Genomic DNA, 20,765 nt, shown 5'->3' with positions numbered 1-20,765 from the left:
TGAAGATCATGCATTCTACCCTCGATTGATGGTGAGAAGATACATTTCTTCTTTATCGGCGGATGTGTTAAGTTTTTCACTTAACCAGAGAGCATTTAATGCATTTTAAGAACCTTTTTGTCTATAAATCATCGAGAAACCCTCATTTTGAACTCACCAAGCATTCAAACAATAGAGAGTACAAAATTGAGCAAGGCATTCTAAGGCGAAGTTGCGAAGTGATTTTTAAGCATTCAGAATTTTGATTTAGAGGTATTTATCTTTGAAATGGCTTCCTCATCTTATGTTCTAGAGTTTATTTCGAACCCTACCATTGTGGAAAATGTTAAACGCCCTAGACCTGTATTTAAGATTATCCCTGAGATTGCAAAACAAGATGATTCTGTAGGAGATTTTTCAAAAATACCGAAAGGAGTAGCATTTGCAAAAGACCCTAGAATTTACATACATTGCAACATAGAAAACCTAGGGACTGAGGATTTGAAGAAGATGTTCAATGAAGTTATTATTGATGAAAATGGAGTGATTAAACCTAAACATAAGGTTGTGGAAAATTTAGGTTTTGTAGAGATTCTGAATATTCCTGAATTTCCTAAGGAAGTTGTCAAACTTGTATTAAGAAGAGTCCATGGAGAAGTCATGTGGTTAGAATCAGTTTCCAAGATAACCAAGGAAGCAACTAAGGCAATTACTAGTTTACCTTCAACCAGTAGTAGGCTTGATAAAACCAAGAAGATACCTAATAGAGGAGTTATGGATTTAACCAGAGCAACATCTGATAATAGGTCACTTAGAGTAAATGATGTTAAGGATATAAATGTAAGATATGTGAGTATGGTACTAGGTTACAAAGCTACTCATGCAAATAGACTAAATTCTATTTCTAGCCTATGTATTCACAGTGCATATGAGATGGTAAACAATAATGCTAAGATTGATGTGTGTGAATGGCTTAAAGATGAATTAATTGAAAACCTGAAGAAGATTAAGGGAGACAAGAAAGGTACTTTCCATTTTGGAAACCTTTTGGTATGTTTGATGATGTACTTTACCAAGGATATACCCAGCATAGGTCACAAGGATTTTGGTTATGACATTCTGGTAGGAAAACAAATACAAGATGCTTTCACCGGTATGGGCACTGACAGTGTTAAGAAAATTTCAAACTATTTCAAGACATTCCAATCTAAGATGAGAGAAAGAGAGAGACTACCACAGAGTATAATTGACAAATATGACAAGGAAATTTGTTTTGTGATTAAGAGAGATGAAACTTGGATGGAAGCAGTAAGCCCTAGAACTATTTGGGTTACTGAGATGGGATATGAGGTAGACATGTCTGTTTTAGAAACATTTTCCAAAGCTCTACTTGATGCACCAAGAGAGCTTTCTGAGAAATTATTTGGAAGTGCAGAAACTATAGAGAGCAATGTATCTATGCAGAAAAGGACTAAGAGAAGAGAAAAATTTATCAGAGATGCCTCAAAGAAGGTGAAGGAAATAAAAGAAAATTTCATGAACATCATTGGTATATCAGCCAGTGAGCTTGAAGGACTACAACCTGAAGCACATGTTTCACCGGTTGTACCATCCTCTGATACTGATAGTGAGAAGGTTGTTGAGTTTAAGAGAGTAGAAAGGAAGAGAAAACCCTCACTGGTACCCTCTCCTTCACCTAAGAAAACCAAGACAGTAAGGAAGAAACAACAGGCAGTTAGGGAACCGAAGAAGAAGCTTACTCTCCTAAGAAGAAATAGACACTGATTTACCCCACATTAGATGATTTACTGAATGAGACAACAAAGGAAGGAAAATTTTCTAATGTAAGAAAATGGTGTAATACTTCAAATGATATTGACAAAAACACCATTGAGGAAAGCATTTTTTACACTTAGATATTTACAAGAAAGTTTTGATAAAAGTGATTGATGAGCTACCAAATGATCTATACATGAGATTAGAAGCAAAAAGGCTATCAGTGATGGAATTGGATAAGAAATTGAAAGTTGAAGCGCTCTTGGCTGTTCACTCGGTAAACTCCAAGGAAGAAATAGATGAACTTATTTTTGAAGCTAACCGGTCTATATTTGTTAGTGGACACCGACAAGTGAGCCTGATGGCTGGAAGGGTAAAAGAGATTGCAGATAAATGGGACATATTCTTTGTTGAAAAATAAAAGCAAGAGGAAAGGAGTAGACCTAAAAAGACATTCAAAGTATATCAGAAAGACAAGGACAAGGGTAAAGGCAAAGTTGGTGGTATTCCAAACATAAAGGTTACAGATAATCTTCCATCGCCTCCTTTGGATACACCACCGATACACACAGAAGATCCACCGGTTGTTGATATTGAAGATATAACACATGACAATACTAATCCAAAGTCTGAGATACTCTTTACAATGAATGTGGATACTGAAGAGGTAAACATTGTTGTGGACAAGGAAACTTCAGAAGTTAAGACAAATAATGTTGATAATAGTAAGATTTCAGAGAAATCGGCGTAAACAGTTGACTATCAGGAAACTGAGATACCGACTCAAATAGAGAAAACAACAGAGACTAAAAAACCTATAGAGGATACAAAGATACTAGAACAGGCCCACCGAAATCTGAGAAATCGGTAGTAGAAATTTTAGAGAAACAAGCCTGAGGCAAAGGTTCATGTTGAATCTAAGAAACTAGCAACTACAAAGACACTGAAACAATCTGAGAAACCATTAAAGGTAGAGGTGCAAACACAGATAGATCCACCAAAGGAAAATAAAAGCAAAATAGATACATCTGATGGAAATAAAGAGGAGATACTAAAGGTGATTGGCCAGACATCTGTTGAGATGAAATCTACAGCTGAACCGAGTACATCTACAAGTGAATTCAGACCTACCAATATCATAAAGGTACTTTTGGACTCTTGAAAGAGGATAACTGATTGCAATGCATTGGCTTTTAAGGCAATTGACAACACTTAACCTATTCTAAAAATGATTGCACCTACATGTCAGATAGATCACATTAAGGATTCTTTAGGTAAATTGGACACATTGTCTAAATTCATTTATGATAATGTTATAACTATAAACAAGGTGAATGAGGATATCATAAAGGAGAGAGTTGAAAAAGAGAAAAACACATTCTTTGAAAACACCATAAATAATTGTACCGATCATGTGGATACACTTTTACCGGTACTCAATTCTACAATTTTGGAGTATAAGGAGCTATATAGGGAAGCATGTAAACCTCACTGTTTGACTGAGGCCATTGATAAGGAGATCAAGAAGACACAAAAAGAAATTGATGACATTACAGATAATATTATAGGTTCATCCAAACTTATATCAGTTTTTGAGTAGGAAATGGTAGTTTTTTAGGAGAAGATAGAAAAACTTGAGAAAGAGAAGGCAAGAATAAGGTCTAATGCCCGGGAACAAAAAGACAAACTTGGTCTGAGGCTGGATAATTTGATTACTTAGAGAACTGAATTTTCTAAGGCAACAGTACAAGGAGAATGATCACCGGAGCAGCAGATGCACTATCTCACCGATATGATCCAAGAGACAGAGGCAACTTTTGATGACAGCAACAAATTTATGCAGTCTGAATATGATTTTGGCGGACATCATTCAGATTGTAACCAACCAGTTACAAATCTTGAGGTAGCAATTTTGTACTCTTTTGATTATTTATGACATCCTTTGTCATTGATGTCAAAGGGGGAGTAGTGGAGAGAAAAATGTGCATGTACAAAGGAAATCATTTTCTTAGGGGGAGCACATCTTTTTGGATTTCAATTTTTGGATAACAATTTTAATTTTTCTCATGAGTGTTGCCATCAATGCCAAAGGGGGAGATTGTTGGCATTCTATACTCTTATGAGAATAGTTGATGTTGTCATTGATGGCAACCATCTGGAAACCAACTGGAAAGTCACCAACAATTGGTTTCTACATGCTCGACATCACAAACTTCATACACTGGAAGACACTGGCACCGACATTCAGATTACATCGGCAACAAAGCATACCGACACTCCAACCGACATGTGATAAAGTTTTGTTTATATGAATTGTTTTGCAATGTAATTATCTTTTGTAAGACGACATGGTATATTGTAAAAGACTCATAAATGTATGAGATCTTATAGGTCATTTTATGATGTGTATATGAGAGAGAGGTATAATGTGTGATGAGACAATTTTCGTATAAGGTGATATAGTTGACAGCGAAAGTTTTGGTTATTGACTGGGCTTTAACCGGTACTGAACCTAGCATGAGCGATGTTGTTTTGAGTAGTACATTGTATTGGATTTGATAATCCATTTTGTAGTCAGTGTGACTCTTTATTGTGTAGTGAGCTCTAGGATGTTGGTCTCCCTGCATGTGCAGGCCCCTCATTGTAAGTAGTATTTATTCATTGGCCAATGAGTAAATATTGTGGGTCACAAATCCCACTGAGGTTTTTCCCACACCGGGTTTCCTCGTTAAATATATTGTGTTATGGTGTGTTTCTATGTTGTCTCTATTATTTTTGTTTATTGCATTAATTCTTATTTACCGGTACACTGTTTTGGGATGCAAAGTTAAAAATAAGTTTAAATATTTTGCTAACCGGTTAGACACTGATTCACCCCCCCCCAACCTCTTAGTGTCTTTGGGACTATCATTGAATCTAATACTAGGAGAGTGTGAAATTGGACACACTAACAAAGGTGTACAATTAATGATGCTACACTTTCCTAAGTATGGTCATTAGGATCCATAATATGATAGTTTTGGCATTGATGATTAAAACTCACAACTTTAGAAAATTTCATAATGATAGTTTTAATGTCATTAGGATCCATAATATGATAGTTTTGACATTGATGGTAGTTTTGGTCATAAAATAATGTGAGATAATGGGGTGTCAGTTGATATGCCACTAAGATGGAATTGACATTTATAATATGATTTGACATTGATGATAGTTTTGGTCATAAAATAATGTAAGATAATGGGGTTTGAATTGATATGCCACTGAGGAGGAAATGCATTCATGTTTCAATGATATAACATAATGTGAGATAATTATAGTTTTAATGTCATTAGGATCCATGATATGATAGTTTTGACATTGATGATAGTTTTGGTCATTAGGTCTTATCAACTTTTTTCATCATTAGCACTTTCTTTCATCATTTGGTTAATTCTAAAACTGAGGTTTGCCTTGAAGGCAAACCCCCAATCCCAACACCTTTCCCTCTCTTTTCTATGTGTAGGTTGCAGGTGCGCAACTGTACTTTCGGATTCAGACTCCATTTGCAGAGGTAGAAAAACCCTTTTCATTTCGCAGATTTTTCGGAGGACTGTGTACACTCTCGCCACGGTCCATGCAAATTTCTCCCAAATTCACAAGGCGGCTTCGTCCTGACATATTATTGACAGATCCAAGTGCACAACTTCATCCTACACTTCTATCTTGAGTTATAATCAGATTTTTGTCACTTTTTCACTTGGTCATAAGTACACAATTCAATCAATTCAAGTCTCAATCTCAAAAGAGAGGATTCACTTACCATCACCCAGAATTCAATCTCTTTCTCTAGAGGTTGAATCTACTGCATTTTCCCCCCTCTTCTAATGTAATGTGTGAAAAGCATTAGAAGGGAAATCCGAAGTGAAACTTTTATCTCTCCTCGGAGGGAAGAAAAACTTTCCTCTAGATCTCTCTCATTCACCTTTTTCCAACATTACATTTTGGTGAACCCGACGTCTTACATGCTTTATTCTAAAAATCGTTGCATATTTTTCATTGACAAGTTTAATTTTTATGCAAACTTAGTGGTCAATTCATTCAAAAACCTAGTTTTTAAAATTGAAATTGAACTTGTGTTTTGTAAAAAATTGCTTGTTATTGTCTTAGATCTAAAAATTTCTTTGTTTGTCAAATTTAATTTTTTCATTGGCTTGTTCAATTTGCCAATCAAATTCACAAAATTAAGAGGTTAATTGTCAAAACCCTAATTTTTAAAAAATCATCTTGAAATTGTGCAAAAGTTGAATTTCCATTTAATTTTCAGATTTGTGACTGTTTGCATACTTATCTTCTGTCCTACAATTCAAATTTTCAATTTCCGTCCTTTTTCAAAATTCAAAATTTCAAAATTTAAGTGGTTAGGTCCTAAAATCCTAATTTTCAAAATTAATTGGATTTTGTACAAATTTCAATAAATTTCATTCAAATTTAGATTTTTAAAACATTCTCCAAGGTGTCCCTTCCCTTTAGGTGTGACCCTTTTCAAATTTGCAATTCAATTCCTCTTTTTTCAAAACCCTAATAGGGTGCTATTTCCACATTCCAACCTTATTTTTGCCTATCTCAAAATCGTAAAATTCGCCAATATTTTGGGGTTAGCTTTAAAATCATCGTAATATTCATCCATGAAAATTTCAAAAAAATTTGGTCGGACCACGTGCGTTCCCGCCACAATCCTCAACTTTTTTCCCAAAATTTCGGGTGATTGTTATGACTACATTTAATAACCTAAATATAGAAGATTGGTTGATTTTGTCGATTTTTTATCCATCTAACATAAAAAATACCTCCAAAATTCAACATTTTCAATTTCAAGAAATTTTTAAAATTATGAGGTTAATTATAATCTGCCTTGATTTTAAAAATTCTATTTTTTTTTTAATTTTCAAATTAAGTGGTTGCCCCTTGGCCCTAATTTTAAAATTCCAATTTCCTTTCATCGTCACACTTATTTTTGGAAATTGCGTCATTATCTTCCTCTAACAAAGTTCAAATTGTTTAATCATCATTTTCTTAAATTTTGCATTACTCAATTTTGTAAGCTTTGTTCAACATTCAAAATTTCAATTTTCCCTCTAGTGCATGAGTTTCGCCACTATTATTCCTACCTACACCATCCCCGTTAGATGAAGCATTAGAATTAAGGATTCCCAAGGTTTAATTCTTGAGGAAATGGAGCATAATTTGGGTGACTTCTTTAATGATGATAATGCTAATTCTTCACATCATACACATGTCCCTATCCATCTGATTGATGAATCCCATGATGAAAAAGAAGAAGCTTTGGTTAGAGTTTCCATAGATCAACTTTCAAAAATTGGACAATCAATTTGATAACTTTCAACAATGGATGTCCCAAGAGTACCCTAATAGTGAAGCTCTTCCATTAATTGAAGGCCTTAAAGCCATGTCTCAAAGTGATAAGAATGGAATTGATATATTGCATGGCATTGCTCATATTGTTGATTCTAATGTCATTGTCACAACCCTCCTTTATCACCTTTTTGATTTAAATACAAAACTCTATTATATTTCCTTGGATAAACTATTGAATGAATATTGTAAGGGAATAAAAATAATAAACCACACACACACATGGAAAATATATATATATTTTTAATTGGTTATTTAATTTCCCTCACTCAAATTAAGGCACATGTTGTAGGAGGAATAAGAAGCTTCTAGAGACTTCTCCACCACCTTGCATGTAACTCCTCCCTCTAAGCCTAATCAATTTGCATGGAGGCCAAATTGGGAGAGAATCTCTTTTTTTCAATTAATAATTAGGTAGTGGGAATTTGAAATTTCTTTTATAAAAGAGGTACAAGTTTCAAAAGAGGTGTTGGCTATTCCATAAGAAATTTTGCAAGTTAAATTCTCCTTTGTAGTCAATTTTCATTTTCATTTTCAGCTAAGATTTTGTTGGGAGGACTTCTCTTCAATTTGGAGGATCAAGGAAGAATCTACACCATTTTCAAGCACCCAGGTTCTTTCAATCTTAGTTTCGTGCATCTTATTCTTGTTGTAGATTAGATTTGATTAAATTATTTAGGAAATTAGAATCATTTGATGAGAATGAGATTCATTGTTTCAGATTCTTGATAAAAATTAGTTTCAGATTTTGATAAAAAGTAGATTAAATTATTGATGAGAATGAGATTCATTTGTTTTAGATTCTTGATAAGAAATTAGTTTCAGTTTTGATAAGAAGTAGATTAAATGATTTAGGAGAATAGAGTCATTTGATGAAAATTAGATTCATTGTTTTCAGATTTTTTTGATAAAAATTAGATCCATTCATTTCAAAGTTTGATAAGAATTAGATTCATCCAGATTAAATCGTTAAAATATCTTATTAAGTTTTAGATTTGAATCTTTTCTCTGGTTATTTGATTTAAAGTCTGAAATGTATAATTGAAAGGATCTTGCTGTAATCAATCTCTCCAAGATTTCTCATTTTCTAGTTATCTAAATCCTCTGTAGAAATACGTTTAAGATTTTCCCTGTGTATATAAGAAAATTTTCTCTTTTCTCTGTAAATAGAACTCCCTGTGTGTACAAATAATTTCCTCTTTTCTCTGTGAACAGACCTCCCTGTGTGTACAAACAAATTTTCTCCTTTCCCTGTGAATAGATCTCCCTGTGTAGAGAACAAAAGAAATGAAAAAAAAAAGAGAAGAAGAACCTCCCTGGTTACTGCTTCATTGTATTTTATTCCTGAAAATTAATCTGCAACATTGTTATTTACCTGTTATCTATCCTGCTCTGAGTGATCTTCAATAAATTAAAAATGCAATACTCCTGTATAAAAATAATAATAATAATATTATATATAAGAACATATATAATTATATACATATACATATACATATATATATATATATATATATATATATAAATAACAAAAAAAAAAGAAGGAGAAATCATTTCGAACTTTAAAATTCCCCTTGAACTCCATAACGCACGACGTTTTACGTCAATGGTCGGCAGCATGCATCGCTTACGTTGTAACCGTCGCAGTAGTACGGGGGGGCCCGCGGGTCCCCTCATCTCTGCGGACCTGCGCATGCAGGGCCGCAGGGGTGATGGGACCCGTGGTCCCCACCCCGCACCCCATATAATACCAAAGTAAAAACCAATGATTTAATTAAAGTTTTTTTTTTCCCTTCTAAATTGTAAATTGAAATTTTAATTTGGGGTTTTCTTTTATATATAGATTAATACTTTATGTCAATTACTAGGTTATTTAGTTAAATTTTTAGTTTGATAGTAATGACATTCAGGAATTAATACTTTATGTCAATTACTAGGTTATTTAGTCAAATTTTTAGTTGATAGTAATGGCATTTAGGAAATAATGTTTTTTTTGTTTTTTTTGTGTAAACTTTAAGATATCGTATTTCGACTTAGAAAAAAATTGGGCTAATATGTAGCAAGTTCATATTTAAATTACCCTTAGTAAGTATTAAAATTGTACACTATATCCTCTTAAAATTAAATTACTCAACCCATTATGGATCATTGGGACACTTGATTGGTCTTTAGAGATTAACTTACATTAATACAAATTCTTAAATTTAATCGTTATTTGGACTCGTTAAGTCTTCTTACATCATGCAAGTTTCTCATAGATTAATTGCTTTCATTGATGGTTCATAGCATGCGAATTATTTATGGAATAATTACATCTTTCATGCAATTACTATTATGCAAGTTTCGTGATGGTCATTATTATGCAATTTACACTTCAAGTAGTTACTTCAATTATTTACGCTTTCATTTTTGTTATTCGTAGTTAGAAAACTAAACAAAGGAAGTTGGAAAACCAAAACTAGCAGCGTTCGGTATATATGGTGCCTCTGGGTCACGCTTACGGGTAATGTCGTCGTGTTGAACTACTGCACTTAACGCCTAATAAAGTTGCATTAACAACGTCTGTGGCATCGTCCCTATAAATCATCGGGGAGTAATAAGGGGCATTTGGAAGTTAAAATCTGAGGGGCGGGTAATCCCCCTTGGATCGATAATTTAATAAGATAACTTTTAAATGAATTTCACATCCGTTGAGATAAACCATAGTAAACCCCTCTTAGGGATGGTCAAGTCAAAAGCTCTCATGAAATTGATTTCTTTTTTTGAAGGGATATTGGCGTTTTGCAATTGGGTGACGTTCATGATAAGTATTAGGATCTAGTTATTTTCTTTTTTTTAGGCCACAAGCAATAGGCCATCTTGAGCCTTCGCTTAAGTGCTACCATCGTGGGTAGCAACCGCAGAGAAACTATCTGGGACACTGACCCTAGAAAGGGTTGCGTACCCACAAATCAGTTTACATCAAACCATAGATTAGAAAATAGAACTACATACTTTACGCCTTGATCCCGTGCCAAAGCGGGTATGTAGGCAGTCTTGGGACGGAGTTGTCCCTTGTACTCAGGCATTCGCGGGTGGGGTCTAGGCTTGGTTGAGTAAGAATCCTAATTAAAGATAAGATAATCAATTTAATTCAATGCATACTTGGAAGGAATCCTGTATGGATTCGCTTGACTTCCCAAGGCTTTAAGCCAAATTCTGAGGCGGAATTCAAGCTTGTATTATTTTTAATTACTCCTAAGGACGGCGACCTCGGTGCATTCTTGTTAGAAGAGTGTAGTACTTAGTGAGTGGCTCAGGACCCGAATGGTCCCGATGAGTCTAAGTCTCTGGCCAGAGCATCTCCTATCCCGTTTGGATGGATGGCTACCCCATATGGGTAGATGCCTATCCCGTATTGGATAGATGGAACTTTACATCCCGTATGGACAATTGCCTAACCCGTATGGTTAGAAGCTCATCCCGAATGGATGAATGCCTAATCCTAATTGGATGGATGCCCAGAGTATGCAATTGAATAAAACATAATGAAAAAAAAAATAATACTCAATTTTTGTTGAATCAATTTTGGTGGGTTATTACATGAAATAGGAAATGAAGATGGGTTATTACATGTGGTATCAGAGCAAAGGTTCAAATCTAGGCCTTGTGCTCACTTGAATTTATTCAACTAAGGGAATGTTTTACAATAATAGAAATTAAATTTTATCCTACACACAAAAAAAAAACAAAAAAAACTAAGTACATAATTTAACTTTCAGGTAAAACCTAGAATGGCAAGAGGAAGAGGAAGAGGAAGAGGAAGAGGAAGGGGTAATGGAAGACGTACTAGGAGTCAAAGGGAGGTAAGCCATGAGGAAAACCATGAGGAAAACCATGAAGGAAACCATGAGGAAGATCATGAAGAGGTTCGACACAACCCAGGGAATAACGGAGATGGGGTCCAAGCTATAATCGACATTCTAACCGAACAAAGAGATAAAATCAACTTATTGGAACAATCACTGCAGGACCTTAGGGAAAGACAGAATGACTATGAGAACAGAAGTGGTATCGAGAATGGAAACCCTGGTAGCAATCAAGGAAATGTGATGGGTAATGGAAAGGAAAATAACATATTGGAACTCTCCAAGGATTTAAAGAAAATCACCCCTCCTAAGTTCGATGGGAGGCAGATTGGTGAAGGGGCTGAGAATTGGCTAAATGAAATGGAAAAATATTTTGAGCTAAGAGATTTTAGCGAAACAGCCAAGGCTTTATGGGGCTCCTATCAACTCACAGGGGAGGCGGCTAGTTGGTGGACCAACACCAAGGAACAAAATGGGTATAACAGGGATACGATCACGTGGGATCAATTTGTTCACCATTTTCAAGATAGGTGGCTCCCTCAATTGTTCTTTGATGAGAAAGTGACAGAATTCCATAATCTACGTCAAGGGCCCCTATCCGTTCAACAATATTGGGATAAGTTCGCCAAGTTGCTTAAATATGTGCCTATGTACCAAAAGGATGAAGAAGGCCAAGCAAGGAAATTCATTTTGGGGCTGAATACCAACATAGGGGCAGAGGTTGACATGCATGGACCCAGAAATATGAATGAAGTACTTGAAAAGTCCCTAAGGCAAGAGAGGAAGATTCAAACACTAGCAGGACGGAACTATAATGGGAACCACTCATTTAAAAGGAAGCAAGAATTCAATGGAAACACTAATTTCAACAAGGGTCAAAGGAATAACTCTTCCGAAAGGAGACCACCACCTAATCAATATCAGAGGAATGGAAATGATAATAACAGGGGCAATAATAACAAGGGCAATAATAACAGGGGCAACTATAACAGGAATGACCAGCAGAACAGGATAACTTATCCACCCAGGGGAAATGAAACAAGGAATGATCCCCCTAGAAATCAAGGTAGGAGAGGTCCTCCAGGTGGATGCTTTATGTGTGGGGAAAACCATTTTGCTAGAGAGTGCCCCAGGATGCAAGGACAAATTAGGGCCAATCAACCCCAACAAGGGCCCCAACAGAGGATTCATGCAGCGGTTAGGAACCAAAGAAGAAGATACCAGAATGTTCCCGTGGAAACTACAGGTACACTATTTGAACAACCAATATCAATTCTAATTGACACTGGATCATCTGAATGTTTCATCTCACCTGAATTAGTAAACAAATATGCATTAAAAGTTAATCAAATGGAGTCATCATGGACGGTTCAATATGGGGATAAGGCAACTAGGGAAGTAACTAAGTGTTTACCGAGGGCAAGGGTACAATTCCCTGAGTTCGAAACAAGGGTAGATCTCTATGTGGCACCCTTAGGATTATATGATGTAATTATGGGAATGAGTTGGTTAGCAGACCATCAAGCTAATGTAGATTGTTATAGCAAAGTTGTTGAATGTTTGGATGATGGGGGGAAAAGGGTCAAAATCCAAGGAAAGTTTAAACCCATTAATATAGAAACTATCTCAGCAATGCAATTAAAGAAGGAAAGGAGAAGAGGAGGACAAATATTTATGGTTGAAATTGATGAAGGAAAGGAGGAAAATACCCCAACATTTGAAAATACCCCTTTCTTAAAGGAGTTTAAGGATGCTTTTCTAGAAGAATTACCCGGTTTACCCCCTAAGAGAAAGTTTGACTTTTCTATCGAAGTACTCCCAGGAGCTGAACCAGTATCAAAGGCACCTTACCGGATGAACACAACCGAATTACAAGAGCTCAAAATGCAATTAGAGGAACTCTTAGCTAAGGGATTAATAAGGCCAAGTGTATCACCATGGGGAGCACCAGTTTTATTTGTTAAGAAGAAGGATGGAACCTTGAGGCTATGCATCGACTATAGGATGTTGAACAAAGTCACCATAAAGAATAGGTATCCCTTACCTCGCATAGAGGACCTTTTTGACCAAATGAAAGGAGCGGCAGTTTTCTCAAAGATAGATCTCCGGTTGGGGTATCATCAACTCAGAATTAAGGAAGAAGACATTCCGAAGACAGCTTTCAGGACGAGGTATGGACATTATGAATTCATAGTAGTTCCTTTTGGAGTAACTAATGCCCCAGCAGCATTCATGAACCTAATGAATAGTGTATTCCATGACTACTTGGATAAGTTTGTTTTGGTATTTTTGGATGACATATTGATTTACTCTAGAAATGAAGAGGAACATTTAGTGCACCTACAAATTGTTTTGCAAAGATTGAGAGAACATAAGTTATATGGAAAATTGTCCAAATGTGCCTTCTTTGAGGAAAAGATTCACTATCTTGGGCATATAATATCAAAGGAAGGAATAGCAGTCGACCCAGATAAAATAAAGGCGATAGTAGAATGGCCAATTCCTAAGAATGTTTCAGAGGTAAGAAGCTTTATGGGGCTAGCAGGTTACTATAGGAGGTTTGTGGAAGGATTCTCTAAGATAGCAAACCCCATCACCTCGTTGCAAAGGAAGGGCAAAAGGTTTGTATGGACCGAGCAAAGTGATAAGGCATTTCAAATCTTGAAGGGAAAACTAACTTCAGCACCCATTCTAAAGGTACCAGATCCAAATGGACACTTCACAGTCATAACAGATGCTTCTATTGAAGGGTTAGGAGGAGTACTTGTCCAAGATGAAGGGGTGGTGGCTTACGAATCTAGGAAGCTAAAAACTCATGAAGTCAATTATGCACCCCATGACTTAGAGTTGGCAGCAATTGTGCATGCCCTGCAAAAGTGGAGACACTTCTTACTAGGGAAGCCCTTTGAGCTTAAGTCGGACAACCAAGGACTAAAATACATCTTTACCCAACCTCACTTAAATGCCAGACAAAGAAGGTGGTTAGAGTTTCTAAGTGAATATGATTTTGAAATTGAATATATTAAGGGAAAAGAAAATAGGGTGGCAGATGCCTTAAGTAGGAGGAGACACTTGATGACTATAGCAGCCTTCAAAACCTCTTTCAAAAGGCAAGTAATGGATGAACAAGGACATGACCCATGGTATGAGCAAGTCAAATTAACTATAAGACACAACCCGACCGATCCTAAGGTCGAAGGGTATACATTAGATGAAGATGGGTTGCTCAGATACAATAACAGAATCTATGTTCCTAATTCAGGGAATTTAAGGGAAGTAGTCTTATCGGAGGCTCACAATGCCCCTTATTCAGGCCACCCAGGAGTTAACAAACTTTATGCAGATCTAAAGAAGCTATACTTTTGGCAAGGGTTGAAGAGCGATATTGTCAAGTATGTAGCTAAATGTTTGGAGTGTCAAAGAGTAAAGGCAGAACATAGACACCTAGCTGGATTTTTGCAATTGCACGATGTACCTCAACATAAGTGGCAAGTTATTAGCATGGATTTTGTACAAGGGTTACCCATGTCACCTTCTAGGCATGATGCCATAATGGTGGTAATTGACAAACTCACTAAGGTGGCACACTTTATACCAGGAAATCTGACGGATGATGCACCCACCTTGGCTAGACGCTTCGTTAAGGAGATAGTTAGGTTGCATGGAATACCAGAGAAAATCATATCAGACAGAGATGCAAGATTCACTTCCAGGTTTTGGACCACTCTTCAATCAGCTCTAGGAACTCAACTAAATTTTAGCACCGCATACCATCTGGAAACCGACGGTCAGACAGAAAGGACAAATCAGATTATGGAAGACCTGCTTCGCATGTACTGCATGGACCAACAGAGGAAATGGGAAGAGTACCTACCTTTGGTAGAGTTTGCCCACAATAATACATATCAAACATCTTTGGGAATGGCACCTTTTGAAGCTTTGTATGGTAGACCATGTCGAACACCTTTGAGTTGGGATAGTCTTGAAGATAGGGTGATTATTGGACCAGATATGCTGAAAGAAATGGAAAGGAAAACTAAGGAAATTAGGCAAAGATTGAAGGAAGCCTCAGATAGGCAGAAAAGTTATGCAAACAAAAACAGAACACCAAGGGAGTTTGAAGTAGGAGAGAAAGTCTTCCTAAGGGTTAGGCCACACAAGAGTTCCATAAGATTTGGGAAAAAGACTAAGCTTGCACCTCGATATGTCGGACCCTTTGAAATATTGGGAAGAATTAATCCAGTTGCTTATCGGTTGGCCTTACCTCCCCAATTGAGCCGAATCCATGATGTCTTCCATGTATCTCTTCTTAAAAAGTATGTACCTGATGAGAAACACATTTTGAATTGGGATGCTTTACAGGTCCAAGAAATGGGGGGAATAATGATAGAGCCATTCAGAATCTTGGAGAGGCGCCAGTGCCAGTTGCACAAAAGAGAGGTTGATCAGTGCAAAGTGCAATGGGACCAGTATGACGAAAAGAATGCCACGTGGGAGGATACTAAGGAGATGCAGCAGATGTTTCCTTTTTTGTTTTGAACATGAACTATAAACTCTTTTGAATGCATTTAATAAGAGCATCGGGACGATGCACAGATTAAGGGGGGGAGGATGTCACAACCCTCCTTTATCACCTTTTTGATTTAAATACAAAACTCTATTATATTTCCTTGGATAAACTATTGAATGAATATTGTAAGGGAATAAAAATAATAAACCACACACACACATGGAAAATATATATATATTTTTAATTGGTTATTTAATTTCCCTCACTCAAATTAAGGCACATGTTGTAGGAGGAATAAGAAGCTTCTAGAGACTTCTCCACCACCTTGCATGTAACTCCTCCCACTAAGCCTAATCAATTTGCATGGAGGCCAAATTGGGAGGGAATCTCTTTTTTTCAATTAATAATTAGGTAGTGGGAATTTGAAATTTCTTTTATAAAAGAGGTACAAGTTTCAAAAGAGGTGTTGGCTATTCCATAAGAAATTTTGCAAGTTAAATTCTCCTTTGTAGTCAATTTTCATTTTCATTTTCAGCTAAGATTTTGTTGGGAGGACTTCTCTTCAATTTGGAGGATCAAGGAAGAATCTACACCATTTTCAAGCACCCAGGTTCTTTCAATCTTAGTTTCGTGCATCTTATTCTTGTTGTAGATTAGATTTGATTAAATTATTTAGGAAATTAGAATCATTTGATGAGAATGAGATTCATTGTTTCAGATTCTTGATAAAAATTAGTTTCAGATTTTGATAAAAAGTAGATTAAATTATTGATGAGAATGAGATTCATTTGTTTTAGATTCTTGATAAGAAATTAGTTTCAGTTTTGATAAGAAGTAGATTAAATGATTTAGGAGAATAGAGTCATTTGATGAAAATTAGATTCATTGTTTTCAGATTTTTTTGATAAAAATTAGATCCATTCATTTCAAAGTTTGATAAGAATTAGATTCATCCAGATTAAATCGTTAAAATATCTTATTAAGTTTTAGATTTGAATCTTTTCTCTGGTTATTTGATTTAAAGTCTGAAATGTATAATTGAAAGGATCTTGCTGTAATCAATCTCTCCAAGATTTCTCATTTTCTAGTTATCTAAATCCTCTGTAGAAATACGTTTAAGATTTTCCCTGTGTATATAAGAAAATTTTCTCTTTTCTCTGTAAATAGAACTCCCTGTGTGTACAAATAATTTCCTCTTTTCTCTGTGAACAGACCTCCCTGTGTGTACAAACAAATTTTCTCCTTTCCCTGTGAATAGATCTCCCTGTGTAGAGAACAAAAGAAATGAAAAAAAAAAGAGAAGAAGAACCTCCCTGGTTACTGCTTCATTGTATTTTATTCCTGAAAATTAATCTGCAACATTGTTATTTACCTGTTATCTATCCTGCTCTGAGTGATCTTCAATAAATTAAAAATGCAATACTCCTGTATAAAAATAATAATAATAATATTATATATAAGAACATATATAATTATATACATATACATATACATATATATATATATATATATAAATAACAAAAAAAAAAGAAGGAGAAATCATTTCGAACTTTAAAATTCCCCTTGAACTCCGTAACGCACGACGTTTTACGTCAATGGTCGGCAGCATGCATCGCTTACGTTGTAACCGTCGCAGTAGTACGGGGGGGCCCGCGGGTCCCCTCATCTCTGCGGACCTGCGCATGCAGGGCCGCAGGGGTGATGGGACCCGTGGTCCCCACCCCGCACCCCATATAATACCAAAGTAAAAACCAATGATTTAATTAAAGTTTTTTTTTTCCCTTCTAAATTGTAAATTGAAATTTTAATTTGGGGTTTTCTTTTATATATAGATTAATACTTTATGTCAATTACTAGGTTATTTAGTTAAATTTTTAGTTTGATAGTAATGACATTCAGGAATTAATACTTTATGTCAATTACTAGGTTATTTAGTCAAATTTTTAGTTGATAGTAATGGCATTTAGGAAATAATGTTTTTTTTGTTTTTTTTGTGTAAACTTTAAGATATCGTATTTCGACTTAGAAAAAAATTGGGCTAATATGTAGCAAGTTCATATTTAAATTACCCTTAGTAAGTATTAAAATTGTAGACTATATCCTCTTAAAATTAAATTACTCAACCCATTATGGATCATTGGGACACTTGATTGGTCTTTAGAGATTAACTTACATTAATACAAATTCTTAAATTTAATCGTTATTTGGACTCGTTAAGTCTTCTTACATCATGCAAGTTTCTCATAGATTAATTGCTTTCATTGATGGTTCATAGCATGCGAATTATTTATGGAATAATTACATCTTTCATGCAATTACTATTATGCAAGTTTCGTGATGGTCATTATTATGCAATTTACACTTCAAGTAGTTACTTCAATTATTTACGCTTTCATTTTTGTTATTCGTAGTTAGAAAACTAAACAAAGGAAGTTGGAAAACCAAAACTAGCAGCGTTCGGTATATATGGTGCCTCTGGGTCACGCTTACGGGTAATGTCGTCGTGTTGAACTACTGCACTTAACGCCTAATAAAGTTGCATTAACAACGTCTGTGGCATCGTCCCTATAAATCATCGGGGAGTAATAAGGGGCATTTGGAAGTTAAAATCTGAGGGGCGGGTAATCCCCCTTGGATCGATAATTTAATAAGATAACTTTTAAATGAATTTCACATCCGTTGAGATAAACCATAGTAAACCCCTCTTAGGGATGGTCAAGTCAAAAGCTCTCATGAAATTGATTTCTTTTTTTGAAGGGATATTGGCGTTTTGCAATTGGGTGACGTTCATGATAAGTATTAGGATCTAGTTATTTTCTTTTTTTTAGGCCACAAGCAATAGGCCATCTTGAGCCTTCGCTTAAGTGCTACCATCGTGGGTAGCAACCGCAGAGAAACTATCTGGGACACTGACCCTAGAAAGGGTTGCGTACCCACAAATCAGTTTACATCAAACCATAGATTAGAAAATAGAACTACATACTTTACGCCTTGATCCCGTGCCAAAGCGGGTATGTAGGCAGTCTTGGGACGGAGTTGTCCCTTGTACTCAGGCATTCGCGGGTGGGGTCTAGGCTTGGTTGAGTAAGAATCCTAATTAAAGATAAGATAATCAATTTAATTCAATGCATACTTGGAAGGAATCCTGTATGGATTCGCTTGACTTCCCAAGGCTTTAAGCCAAATTCTGAGGCGGAATTCAAGCTTGTATTATTTTTAATTACTCCTAAGGACGGCGACCTCGGTGCATTCTTGTTAGAAGAGTGTAGTACTTAGTGAGTGGCTCAGGACCCGAATGGTCCCGATGAGTCTAAGTCTCTGGCCAGAGCATCTCCTATCCCGTTTGGATGGATGGCTACCCCATATGGGTAGATGCCTATCCCGTATTGGATAGATGGAACTTTACATCCCGTATGGACAATTGCCTAACCCGTATGGTTAGAAGCTCATCCCGAATGGATGAATGCCTAATCCTAATTGGATGGATGCCCAGAGTATGCAATTGAATAAAACGTAATGAAAAAAAAAATAATACTCAATTTTTGTTGAATCAATTTTTGTGGGTTATTACATGAAATAGGAAATGAAGATGGGTTATTACATGTGGTATCAGAGCAAAGGTTCAAATCTAGGCCTTGTGCTCACTTGAATTTATTCAACTAAGGGAATGTTTTACAATAATAGAAATTAAATTTTATCCTACACACAAAAAAAAAACAAAAAAAACTAAGTACATAATTTAACTTTCAGGTAAAACCTAGAATGGCAAGAGGAAGAGGAAGAGGAAGAGGAAGAGGAAGGGGTAATGGAAGACGTACTAGGAGTCAAAGGGAGGTAAGCCATGAGGAAAACCATGAGGAAAACCATGAAGGAAACCATGAGGAAGATCATGAAGAGGTTCGACACAACCCAGGGAATAACGGAGATGGGGTCCAAGCTATAATCGACATTCTAACCGAACAAAGAGATAAAATCAACTTATTGGAACAATCACTGCAGGACCTTAGGGAAAGACAGAATGACTATGAGAACAGAAGTGGTATCGAGAATGGAAACCCTGGTAGCAATCAAGGAAATGTGATGGGTAATGGAAAGGAAAATAACATATTGGAACTCTCCAAGGATTTAAAGAAAATCACCCCTCCTAAGTTCGATGGGAGGCAGATTGGTGAAGGGGCTGAGAATTGGCTAAATGAAATGGAAAAATATTTTGAGCTAAGAGATTTTAGCGAAACAGCCAAGGCTTTATGGGGCTCCTATCAACTCACAGGGGAGGCGGCTAGTTGGTGGACCAACACCAAGGAACAAAATGGGTATAACAGGGATACGATCACGTGGGATCAATTTGTTCACCATTTTCAAGATAGGTGGCTCCCTCAATTGTTCTTTGATGAGAAAGTGACAGAATTCCATAATCTACGTCAAGGGCCCCTATCCGTTCAACAATATTGGGATAAGTTCGCCAAGTTGCTTAAATATGTGCCTATGTACCAAAAGGATGAAGAAGGCCAAGCAAGGAAATTCATTTTGGGGCTGAATACCAACATAGGGGCAGAGGTTGACATGCATGGACCCAGAAATATGAATGAAGTACTTGAAAAGTCCCTAAGGCAAGAGAGGAAGATTCAAACACTAGCAGGACGGAACTATAATGGGAACCACTCATTTAAAAGGAAGCAAGAATTCAATGGAAACACTAATTTCAACAAGGGTCAAAGGAATAACTCTTCCGAAAGGAGACCACCACCTAATCAATATCAGAGGAATGGAAATGATAATAACAGGGGCAATAATAACAAGGGCAATAATAACAGGGGCAACTATAACAGGAATGACCAGCAGAACAGGATAACTTATCCACCCAGGGGAAATGAAACAAGGAATGATCCCCCTAGAAATCAAGGTAGGAGAGGTCCTCCAGGTGGATGCTTTATGTGTGGGGAAAACCATTTTGCTAGAGAGTGCCCCAGGATGCAAGGACAAATTAGGGCCAATCAACCCCAACAAGGGCCCCAACAGAGGATTCATGCAGCGGTTAGGAACCAAAGAAGAAGATACCAGAATGTTCCCGTGGAAACTACAGGTACACTATTTGAACAACCAATATCAATTCTAATTGACACTGGATCATCTGAATGTTTCATCTCACCTGAATTAGTAAACAAATATGCATTAAAAGTTAATCAAATGGAGTCATCATGGACGGTTCAATATGGGGATAAGGCAACTAGGGAAGT

This window comes from Cryptomeria japonica, chromosome 10 (assembly GCF_030272615.1).
Source record: "Cryptomeria japonica chromosome 10, Sugi_1.0, whole genome shotgun sequence".
NCBI lineage: Eukaryota > Viridiplantae > Streptophyta > Pinopsida > Cupressales > Cupressaceae > Cryptomeria > Cryptomeria japonica.
This window is presented reverse-complemented; position numbering follows the sequence as displayed.